Here is an 11,623-nt window from a genome sequence, read left to right on the forward strand (position 1 = left end):
CCGGTCGGCCGTCGGAACCGACCCGCGCCTCCGTCCGCCTCCCCTGAGTCCACGCCCACGCCAAACGGGCCTGCACTTGCTGCTCGACCAAAGGGTTGGGCGCCGCTGCCCCTTGGCCCGGCGCCGCTCCTCCGAGCTCCGGCCGCCGTTCGCCACCCTGCCTGACGCCGCACACCGCCCTTGTCGACGCCCTGTCCGCCCCACGACGCCCGCCGCCCCTTCCATTGGTTTTTTGCTGGACGCCCGACGCTCAACTCCGGCAGCTAGACGTAGGTGAGTTCCGAATCTGACATCCCGCTCTCTTCCATTGCTAGTGTGCTGGTATTATCATCTTGTCATTGAAATTGGTAGTACCATCTTATCATGGAAATTGGTAGTATTATCTTAGGCTCCCAAGGTGCAGCATCTTGAAGTAGAAAAGGATTAACGCTACCGCTCCTGCCCTCACAGAAAAGCCCTACCGCTCCTGCCCTCCACCGCCGCTGCCTACACCGCCAGGGCTCGGTCCCCTCTCCTTCTTCTTCTCCGGTGTGTTTGCCGGAGACGAGAAGGGGAGAGGACCCACCCTTTTTCTTTTCTCCTAGTTTTATAGTGTCTTAGGGTTTGCTAAATAAATTTCTGGTGAAATCATATGATTTTCGGCCAGATTTGTGTGATCTGCAATGACTTCGGTGATTACCACGACGAGATCGTCGTTACAAGCATCGATTTCATCAGCAGGTGGCCAATTTGTGGCCATTATCTGCAAGGGGAGGGGTCCTTCTGGGAGCCCCCCACGAAGACAACGACTCCGGGTCAAGATCTCATCGTCGATGGTCGTGGAGAGGAAATCAAGTTTTGAAGGTGATAAATCTGCATCCTATGTTATACCCGATGATGCAACTGCCGATATTCTTTCAGCGATTTAGATGTGTTTTGGATTGGTTCCGAAGTGTTGGATCTTGCGGCATGTCCAATATTTTGGGGTTGGTCATCAGATTTGGCATAAGGACTGCACTTTGGCTTCGACATTCGATGGAAGTCATTGGGGAAGAAGACGATGCAAGAATCTGGATAGAATATTATGTATCTTGTATTTCATATTTTTTTCATGTGTAATTTGGGGATGTACTTTATCAAAATTTAATATAAATATCCCTTCCCTTCGCAAAAAAAAGAGATTGTCTTTTTCTTTCTGCAGGAACGCACCGCAGCTGCGGGAATGGAGGGCCTGGCGCGCACGCTGATTCCTCTTTCTCCTGTGTTGTGTTGCGCCCTTTCTCCCACGCCGTGCGGTGCCGCCCCGCCCTCTGCTCCGCCCACGGCGAGTCAGCGCCACCCGACGAAAAGGAAACAGGAAAGGGTGACCTGCTGCCATGGAGGAAAGAGGAAAGGGACGCTACCCTGCTGCCATTAAGGAAAGTGAGGGGGGCGCCGCTGCAAGGACCTCATGTTGATGTTGTGGAGAAGGTAGCGAGAAGGGGGATAGGATGCTCTTAGGTCGTCTTTGCCTCTCCTGGCATTGTAGCCAGCACATCGCCCGGGCCTGGCACCACGCTCACCGCGCTCCGCTCGGGGCACCGGCCGGCCGCCCAGCAGCCTCACTCGGCGCCACGCCACGCCCCGCACGCTTCGCCCGGGTCCGGCCTGCTCGAAGCCCTGCCTGCGCGCTCGCTTGGGCACACTCCTTCTGCCTCTACGCTCACCTGCGACCACATCAGGCCTCGCCCCTTGTTGGTGGTCGATATCGATGATTTTCGCCGCCAACGCTCCGTCTGATTTCATGAAACATATGTCATAACCATGTCATAACCATTATTACTAATGAATTCCACAAGTTTTGGTGTTTATTCTCTTTCAGAAACAACATATTCAAAGTTGACCCAAAACAGACTTTCTGTGGAATCTTGGCATGAGAATTTACCAAAGTCATCTAGAGGGAGAATTAAAGTCATTCCAATGGGTAGTATTCCAAAATGCATAAGTTAGACCCGAAAGACTTGAACCCATATCCAAAGTGAAGGAATCCTGGGCTATGATCAGACACAAGATGTCCACCCCATCAAGGAGTGATCTATGCCCAGAGAATAGGACCCCCCTCACCTCACTTTCAACACACACCATTTGGAGAGGAGAAGAGTCCCAAGCAAGATGTAGTCCATCTTTAGTAGAATAGAGAGAGTGTGAGGTGAGAGTCTTGGCGAAAGCCAAAGTAAAGGAGCGGTGCCGAGTTCTCTCGGCCTTACTCCAATTTTGTAAGCCACCTCGGAGGAATGAAGTATCTTTGGAGTGAAGTTCCTCATCTCTCATCGGTATCTCGGTAGTGTTTCTCTTTACTTCAGTTACTTGTTTACTTTTTTCATTGATCTGTGGGATCCCTTGTCTACGTGGGTAGCAAGTTCTATCCATTTGGGGTTTCTTCTAGCCTTAGCGTGAGGCGGAAGTTAGTAACTCGATAGTTTAGGCGTGGTGCCTCGGCTTGGTTAGTTACCTCGGGTTGTGTTCCACCCCACGACACCGCAGTGGTAGGCGGCAGGTGGTGACAACCCTGTCCGTCCTTTGTAGTCCACTACATTCGAGTGTTTTCATAGCAGTAGTTGCCGACGGACATTGGACTCCCTTCTCATCCAAGTCTGAGTCCTTTTCTTAGGCCGTCGAAGCAGATCAAGATAGTTTAGTTGCAAGTCTTCTGGGTAATGAGTTGGCTAACTGGCGTTAGACCCTCTACCCACTTACCTCTCTTCCCCTGGTGGGTCTAGTGGAACTAGTTCTAAGTCTGGTCGCGTTTTACCGTTCTCCGTGGATTCGATAGCCTGGAATACTCCAAGGTGAAAGCTACATCGGTCTCTGTGCGCTTGCGGAGTAATTCGTTTAGGCTAAGGAGTGCCAACATGCTTTCTGGTGCTGTTGCCGGGGATCGGTAGCAACACTAGTTTGGAATTCATTCAGATGTACACCTTTCCGCACATTCACATGGAGTTCTACTCCTAGTTATTCGGCAGTTCCATCCCACGAGTATTTGGAACAGCCACCATCCTACCAACCCCCTTATCCGATGGTTATGAGACCAGTCCCAGTCTCGCAGCCATGGTTCGCGCATAGTCCTTCTCTAAGAGAAAGGACAATAATCCCTATCCTCACCCGCGGGAATCCAACCATACCCGGTCTGAACCAAAACACCTTACGGTGGAAGCTCTCCCCGTTCTCTCTGAGGGGTGAAGCAAAAATTTGGTACGGCTAGACGGCAGGGAGAGTTGGAGGACATTGGATCAAGTTGAAGGATGGATTTTGCTTCCCTGCTACCAAAGTGTTCGCACTTGGAATAGCGTGGGAAAGATCTTTGCTAATGGCAAAATCCGGGACACCTCATCGTATTCCGGAAGATGCTGAAGGGAGAGTTGGAGGACATTTTGTTGGTTTTCAGAGCCCTTCTTCCAACCAAACCAACTGACCACCCTATCAGCTGCATCCTCTCACCTCCACTACACATAGTGGAAATTACCGAACCAATTAAGTCCACAGATCATGAGCCACTCTTTGACGATATGCCAGTGCTCATCATGACATCGGCCATGTTTCAAACATGGTGAAGGAGCATAAGTGCATATGCTCAAGATCCGAGGCATTCATTCCAGATGCTACATCACAGATTGAGGGTCTTACTGTGATCACTAGCAAGGAATGGATAAATCGAGTGGAATTCAATTCCTGAAAACTCCTCTGCACTATTAGGGACGCTGCACCGCAAGAGAACTCCTACGATCCGAAGGAACTTGTGTCCTTCTCCCGTAAGCACCCGAAGTGGATCGACGGACAAATGATGGAGAGTAAGGAGATTTTCCATGTTATGTCCCTGAATATGGGGCGTAACAAGATCTTTCTGGATTTCCACATCTTCGATATCCTTGAAGGTGGTAAGTTCTCTTGATCGATCAGCCAATAGGGCCACTTGTCAACTCCAATGGATGCCGAGCTACTCTTCACAGCTCGAGGTTGACAAAGAAAAGATCCCGGTCAGTCTTGTCCGTTTAGACAATACACAAGGCTAGACCGAAGAAAGACCCAGTGGAAAAGGCAGTCTATCTCTGAAGAAGATGTCATTCACTTCACCTAGGAAACAGATCTGGGCGGCCACCTCAAGCTCAACGAAGAAGAAAAACCGCAACACCTTCTTCCTGAGCTAAAACCACTACCTCCTAGGCTGAAGTTCGCCTTTCTCCAACAACAACAGTAGCATGCCAGTCTTCATCAGCGACAAGCTGACAGAGAGTGAGACTTGGCTGCTTGTTGTAGTCCTAGAGAAAGTATCGGTCTGTCATCGGGTATTCTCTCCAGGACTAGAAAGGGGATCAGCCCCGACTTGTGCACCCATCACATTTTTATGGAACCAGGCCATGAGTCATCTTGAGAGCACCAGTGATGGCTGAACAATGCGATGAGAAAGGTAGTGAACCAAGAGGTATTGAGACTACTGCACATGGGCGTCATCAACCCCATGTAAGATAGTGTTTTGGTCAGCCTAGCTCAAGTGGTCCCCAAAGAAGGGAGCAATCACCTCTGAGAGTAGAGATCTCATACCTCAAAGGGAAGTCATCAAGGACGTGTATCGATAGTCAACAAGACTATCCGAAATGACCACTATCCTTTCCCCCTTCTTTGACGAGGCGCTTGAACGGCTGGCTAAGCACTCATTCTTCCAATACCTTGACAGATATTCTGGTCATCACCAAGTTCGTATGACCAAGTAAGACTACCTTCACCTGTCCCTTGGCACATTCACCTACCAGTGAATGTCGTTGGTCTTTGCAACGCACCTGCTTTACTTCAGAGGTGTAAGATGGCGACTTTCTCTGACCAAATTGAGAGCATCATGAAGGGTTTCATGGATGATTTCTCAGTCTCTGGCAAGAACTCTAAGAACACCTTGAGAATTTGGATAAAGATCTCAAGAGTTGCCAAGAAACACACCTTGACCTTAATTGGGACAAGTGTCACTTTATGGTCAGAGAAAAGATTGTTCTTGGACATCGAGTGCCATGTGGCACTCATTTGTTTCACCCATTATACATCATCCCGATTGAAAATTTCCTTTCGAGACCACGAGCGATGCAAATGATTACGCTGTCGGAGCAGTGCCTAGTCAATGTAAGGATAATCAGCATTATGCCAAATCCTATGCAAGTAAGACATTGACCTGATCTCAGTTATGCAACAACTGAGAAGGAACTTCTAGCATTGGTATTTGCCTTAAGTTCAGCTCCTTCTTGGTTGGTGCTAAGGTGATAGTATATACGGATCATGCTACACTAAAACACCTGTTGATTAAGAAGACGCCAAGCCACGACTCATCTGTTGGATTCTGCTCCTACAAGAATTCGATCTGGAAATCAAAGATAAGGAAGGAGTAGAAAATTGTGTGGATGCTCATTTCTCAAGGTTTCAAGCAACCGATTGATGACTACTTGAGAGATGATACTCTTCTGGAGGTCACTGTATCCAGCCCAAGGTATAAGAACTAAGTGAATTTTATGGAGACTAGATATATATCTCTAGATGAAGACAAGTAGAAGCTATATTCACCTCAGCAAATACCACCCTTGGGAGAACCCCTATCCATTCAAAGTGTGTGCTATTGGTTTACTCCACTCCTGCATCCCGCTATGTGAGACCCAAAAGATTATAGAGCATGCTACTCCTTACCATAAGGAAGACACCATGGAGTATTCCGTATCCATGCTTGGGTTTGGCAGAATGTACAATTCTAGCCAACTGAATTTTGAGATGCTAAAGAATTTGTGCGGTGCCTGAAATGTTAGATGCTACGTCACTGAAGAGTAACCTTCAGTTGGAAGTAATTGACATATGGGGAGTTCACTTCGTGAGTCTTTCCCTATGTCAGAGCAACATAAGTACATCTTGGAGGCCATGAACTATTTGTCCAAATGGATGAAGCACTTCCTGTGTTGCGGTCGACTTGAAGAATTCAAAGAAGATGATTCAGGAAATCACATTTCCTTGCTTTGAATTTCCAAGAGTCGTGTTTGGTAGTGAAGTCTCACACTTCACAAGACAAGACCTACAGGAAGTGTCTCAGCGAGATGAGAGTAAAACTACTGGGCTGCTACTCTATACTATCCCTAGACCAATGGCCAGGCAGAAACATCTAACAAGAAGATCAGAAACATTCTACAAAAGATAGTGAATTCCATGGGGAAGGGATGGAATAGCATGATACCCGAGTCACTCTGAGCATATTGAACAACCATCAGGACGCTGATAGGACTAACACCGTACCAGCTGATCTATGGAGAAACTTGCCATATACCAGTTGACCTTGAGTTCAGATCTCACGGGGCAATTAAGAGGTGGAAAATGGATCTCCAATCAGCCAGGGTTAAAAGGCAAATCCAATGGACTGAATTGGATGAATGGAGGAAGAAGGCCTACCATAGCTTCAGGCTCTACATGGAGCGGATGAAAAGATGACATGATAAGCGAATCAAGATCTAGCATTTCAAAGTGGGAAATAAGGTACTACTCTTTAATTCACACCTTCATTTGTTTGGTCGTGGTAAGCTTAGATGTAAGTGGAAAGGGCCTTGTCTAATAAACCCTCCAGGACGATGACGGGAATATCTTCAACATATTCCTCGAGCCCGAACTACCGAAACTCAAAGAAATAGACGTCTATGAGTTATTCGAGTTAGAGCCCCCGTCTATGGTCATCACCAGACCTTAAACGTGCCTTACCCTAGTCTAGAATAATGGGCGCAAGTGTATTTCTCAAGTTTTGTTTCAGTAGCGCCTAATTATGTTTGAAAAAAAGAAAAAAAAATAAAATAAAATAAATGCTTCATGCTTGTGCTTTAGTTGGTTTGTACACATTTGTGTGACAACCGACCCCCCCTATTCTAATATTTTCATCAAGTGCGCAGATGAACATCATGAACAACACTAAGACGAACTCCTTGGCCAAGTTGACCAAAATGTGATGCAACCCAAGACTAGACAGCCAGACTACACCCGTGCCTAATGAAAACATCGACATGACAACTCGTCACGGAGGTTTGCGATCCCATCTTTTTTTTCCTTCCTGGTTTTTGTTCAAATTAGTTCTAAATGAAATAAAATTAAAATTTGGATGAAACTCATGGAAGAGATGAATTCACACATGACTTCCAAAGGTGCCTATGTTTTATTTCTTATGCGAGTACTTGTTAACTTTGGAACTTACATGATAGGATCACTTGAACTTTTGTTTATTGGACCTTATGATATGACAAAATGAGACATGTTCTTTCTAATTCGAAGTCTTGGAGTGTTTCTTTGAAAAGCAAAAAAGAGGCAACTCTCATTCACTTTCAACCGTACAAAGTCATATCCTGAGCCATATAGAATAGAATTGAACCCACATAGCTATCTTTTGACATTTTGAGCTTGATCAAAAATCATTGCCTTCTGAGAAATGTCATGATCATCGAGTACTTTGGTCATCCACTATGCACATTCATCAATAAAGTCCATCAAAAGTGGTTCACCAGAAACTCTCCGTCCCCCTGAAAAAAGAGAAAAAGACAAAAAGCGAGTGAGCTTACAATCTTACTCGAGCAAAAAAAAAGGACAAAGGAGAAGGATGGAAAAGTCAAAGTCAAACACCACTCAAGAGGACATTCATCCCTCACACACACATGCACATGACCAAGTTCTAAAGATGACATGATCTTTCAAAGACAAGATCTTTGATCTTGCAAAATAAATGAGGAAGATATGCACGTTTATCCCTACCTTGAGCCACACAAAAGCCTATTGAAACGTAGGAGTGGTTTTCTCGAAAGACCTTAGTGAGGTTCAAACACAAAATGAGAGATTAAGAGTGAGTTGAAAGAGATGAGAGCATGCATCCTATTTTGAAAATCTTGCAAAACCTCCAAGTATAGAGAAAGGAAGTGAATCATGTTCTCCATCGAGTTGTTCTGGGGATCAATATTCGAAGGTGAAGGTGTTAGCCACTTGGAATCCAAGGTATGAGGAAAGCTTAGAAATAAATCTTATGCATTCTTTTTGTTCATGAAACCAGGCTTCGCTCTTTTCGACCTTATTGCTCGGGGCGAGCAAAGTCTCGCTGTGGGGATGTGTTGGCGGTCAATATTGATGATTTTTGCCGCCAACAACTCCGCCTGATTTCATGAAACATAGGTCATAACCATACGATAACCATTATTACTAATGAGTTCTACAAGTTTTGGTGTTTATTCGCTTTCAGGAACAACATATCCAAAATTGACCCAAAACAGACACAGTTTTGACCGGAAGGCCTGAATCCGGCCGACTGGCATACTTTTTGTGGAATCTTGGCATGAGAATTTACCAAAGTCATCTAGAGGGAGAATTCATGTCATTCCAATGGGTAGTATCCCAAAATGCATAAGTTAGACCCGGAAGGCTTGAACCCATATCCAAAGTGAAGGAATCCCGGGCCATGATCAGACACAAGATGTCCACCCCATCAAGGAGTGATCTATGCCTAGAGAGGATCGTGTTAGAGCAATGGAGGACCGAAAGGCCTCCAGAGGTAGGCCTTCCAACCCCATGTAGGCCGCACGGCCCAAGACGGAGTCAGTTGAGCGAACCGCTAGAGGAACCAACCTCCAGAGATGATCAGGACCGTCCCACGGGAAGGCGGTACCAGGTGGCAGCAGGCCCGGGCCGGCCGGCCTAGGCCAGGCCGTCCAGCCCCACTTTTTAGCGTCTGATCTCCAACCTTAGCGTGGAAGTCAAGCACACCTTCTACAGTTGCTTACAACCGGCGCTAGCAGAAATAACTGCCGAGAACCGACCATCGAGTGCCATAAATAGGACCCCCTGACCTCACCATGGGGGCGCCAGTTACGCCCTGAATCTAACTCCATTCAGGTCAGCCCGGTGCTTTTGGTTGGCTCCTCAAGTTGCTTTTGTTTTTACAGAGACGAACAACCAACCAAAAGGACAAAAAGCTCTAGGTGTTTTTTGTCCCAAGGCACTTTTTGGTGTAGTACAAATCCAAAAGTATCTTCTACTTTTGCTTTCACTTACTTTTGAGGTAAAAATTACCCATCTACCACTGTTAATGAAAAAATAGTTCGCTTCTCCCAGTTCCGCTGCCCCATCCCCTGACCTATTCCCAATCCCGCGCGCCCCTCCGCTAGGATTCGGCGCGCAGCCGCCATCCCTCTGACCAGCCGGCCGTTGGAACCGACCCTCCCCTCTGTCCACCAACCCTGAGCCCACGCCCACGCCAAACGGGCATGCACTTACTGCTCCGCCAAAGGGTTGGGGCGCCGCCGCTCCTCCGAGCTTCGGTCGCTGTTCGCCGATGGACCTTGCTCTCCAGCCGACGCGCCTCCCCTCAATGCCCCTGCAGTTGATGCCACCCCTCCTAACGTCACGCACCGCCCTTGTTGATGCCCTATCTGCCCCAGGACACCCGCTGCACCTTCCATTTGTTTTTTGTTGGACGCCCGACGCCCAACTCCGGCCGCTAGACATAGGTGAGGTCCGAATCTGACGTCCTGCTCCCTTCCATTGCTAATGTGCTGGTATTATCATCTTGTCATTGAAACTGGTAGTACCATCTTATCATGAAAATTGGTAGTATCATCTTGTCGTTGAAATTGGTAGTATCATCCTACAAATTGATTGAACAAAATTTTATTTGGTTCAACAATGGGTAACAATGTAGATTGGGGTGATGGTTTAGTGATGCATTTGTTTGATGCTTGCAAAGAAGAGATAGAAGATGGGAATAGACCGATGGGAATTTTCACTACTACCGATTGGAAGAATGTTGTTTCCAAGTTTGCACAAAAATCTGGTGACAATCGAAACAAAAATAATTGAAGAACAAGTTATTGCGTTGAAAAAGGAATATTCAACGTTTATGGAGTTCAAGAATTATGCCACTTGTCTTGGATGGGATGAGGCAAAGCAAACTATTGTGGGCTCACAGGAATGGTGGGATGCACTATAAATATATTATTTTTCTATTCTTTGTTGAAGTGTGCCTTGCTAATCTTATTTATCTGACTTCAAAGATGAAACAATCATGACAAAGGAATCAACTGCAGTCATGTTGTTGGTACTTTGTAAAGTCGTGAATAAAATCCGCAAGCACATGAATACCGCTGTAGCTTTCACCCAGGAGTATTCCAGGGTATCGTATCCACTGAGGAACGTGAGTACACTATCTACGGGTTCAGACTCATCCAAGGACAAACACACTTGTGTAGGAGGGATATGACATAAACGACTTCCTAAGATCTAGAATCTATGTTCAGAAGAAGAGATAACTTCACCTTGTACTTCGAGCTACAGGTTTCCCCTGGCTTAAACAAGCCTATTGTTATGACAATAATGCTCTATCCTATAACCGAACGTGGCGGCTTACTAGGGCTCAAACAGGGTTGTCATCACATGCCGGCTACCTCACAATCTGTGGGACTATAAAATAACCGAGTGGTAAAGTCTAGCCTAGACACCACGTCTACGCTATTCCGTACTAATTCTAACCTTGGACAAGATTATCCTTTTCTATCCAGAATCTTAAGATAGGATCAAATGCTACTCTAAGCATACACTCAATTCAATAAAAGGCAGAAGAAATAACTTATGACTAAAATCTAATTCCAAATAAGAAAGTCTCGAACACTTACAACCGAATAAGCATCCGTCGAGGTACAAGCAGAGAAGAGTGCCGAAAAACCCGGCACTTCCCCCGACTCCCCCTCACTCTCCTCCTAATCTCCTACACTCCTAGGCTACCTAGAGCATCTAGGATGAAGACCTTCAAGCTCCAAGTGAAGAGGTATATGTTGGGTGTAGTGTTGTGTGTTCTAATTCTCACCCCTCCCCTACTATTTAGAGGAGGGAACCACCAGCCATTCGCCCGGGGATTGAGCCGAACCGCCATAGAGGACCAACCACACTCTGCCGTGTGTGTTCAGAGAGGCGATGGGGCCCGTGAGCCGCCAACACATGGTCGGCCGACCGTGGGTTGTGCCCTTTCGGCCCAATTTTTGGTCAGAAGGCTGCTAGGTGGACCCCCATGTCATGTACATGGGCAAGGGCCTGTCTTGAGTCGGTTTGGAAGCTCTGGTGGGCTCGTAGATCCTCGTGAACACGCCTGATTCATCGAGAAGATTTTGCCTCGGATTGATGACGTGTCACCTTGCTTTTGGGCTGCATTCTCCTCTCATTTCCAAGCATAAGCATCCTGCACACAAATGTATACCAACACTTTGTAGAATTCGTTAGCAATAACTCCTACCACTAGTGTTGATGCTCGTCTTTCATGTGCTCATGCAGGAGCTGATAGCTTGCTCTGATGGTTGGGTTCGTATCTTGACATTTGAGGCATGTTTTACCTGCATTTCTGCCTGAATTCCAATATAACAATATTTCTAGGAGGAAACATGGAATTGGCTCTTTCTGGATAACATAAGCAGGCATGAGATTTTATTCTTATGATTTTAGGCTCAAGATGATGCTTGAAATGAGTCATTATCGAGCGTCAACACATGTCAAGTTTCAAAAACAAGGACCAAAGTTCCTAGATGATTTGCGTATCATTTTTGGCAAGTCACATGTTAGTGGGGCTGAAGATATATCC

The sequence above is a fragment of the Panicum virgatum genome, chromosome 1N (genome assembly GCF_016808335.1).
Source record: "Panicum virgatum strain AP13 chromosome 1N, P.virgatum_v5, whole genome shotgun sequence".
Classification (NCBI taxonomy): Eukaryota; Viridiplantae; Streptophyta; class Magnoliopsida; order Poales; family Poaceae; genus Panicum; species Panicum virgatum.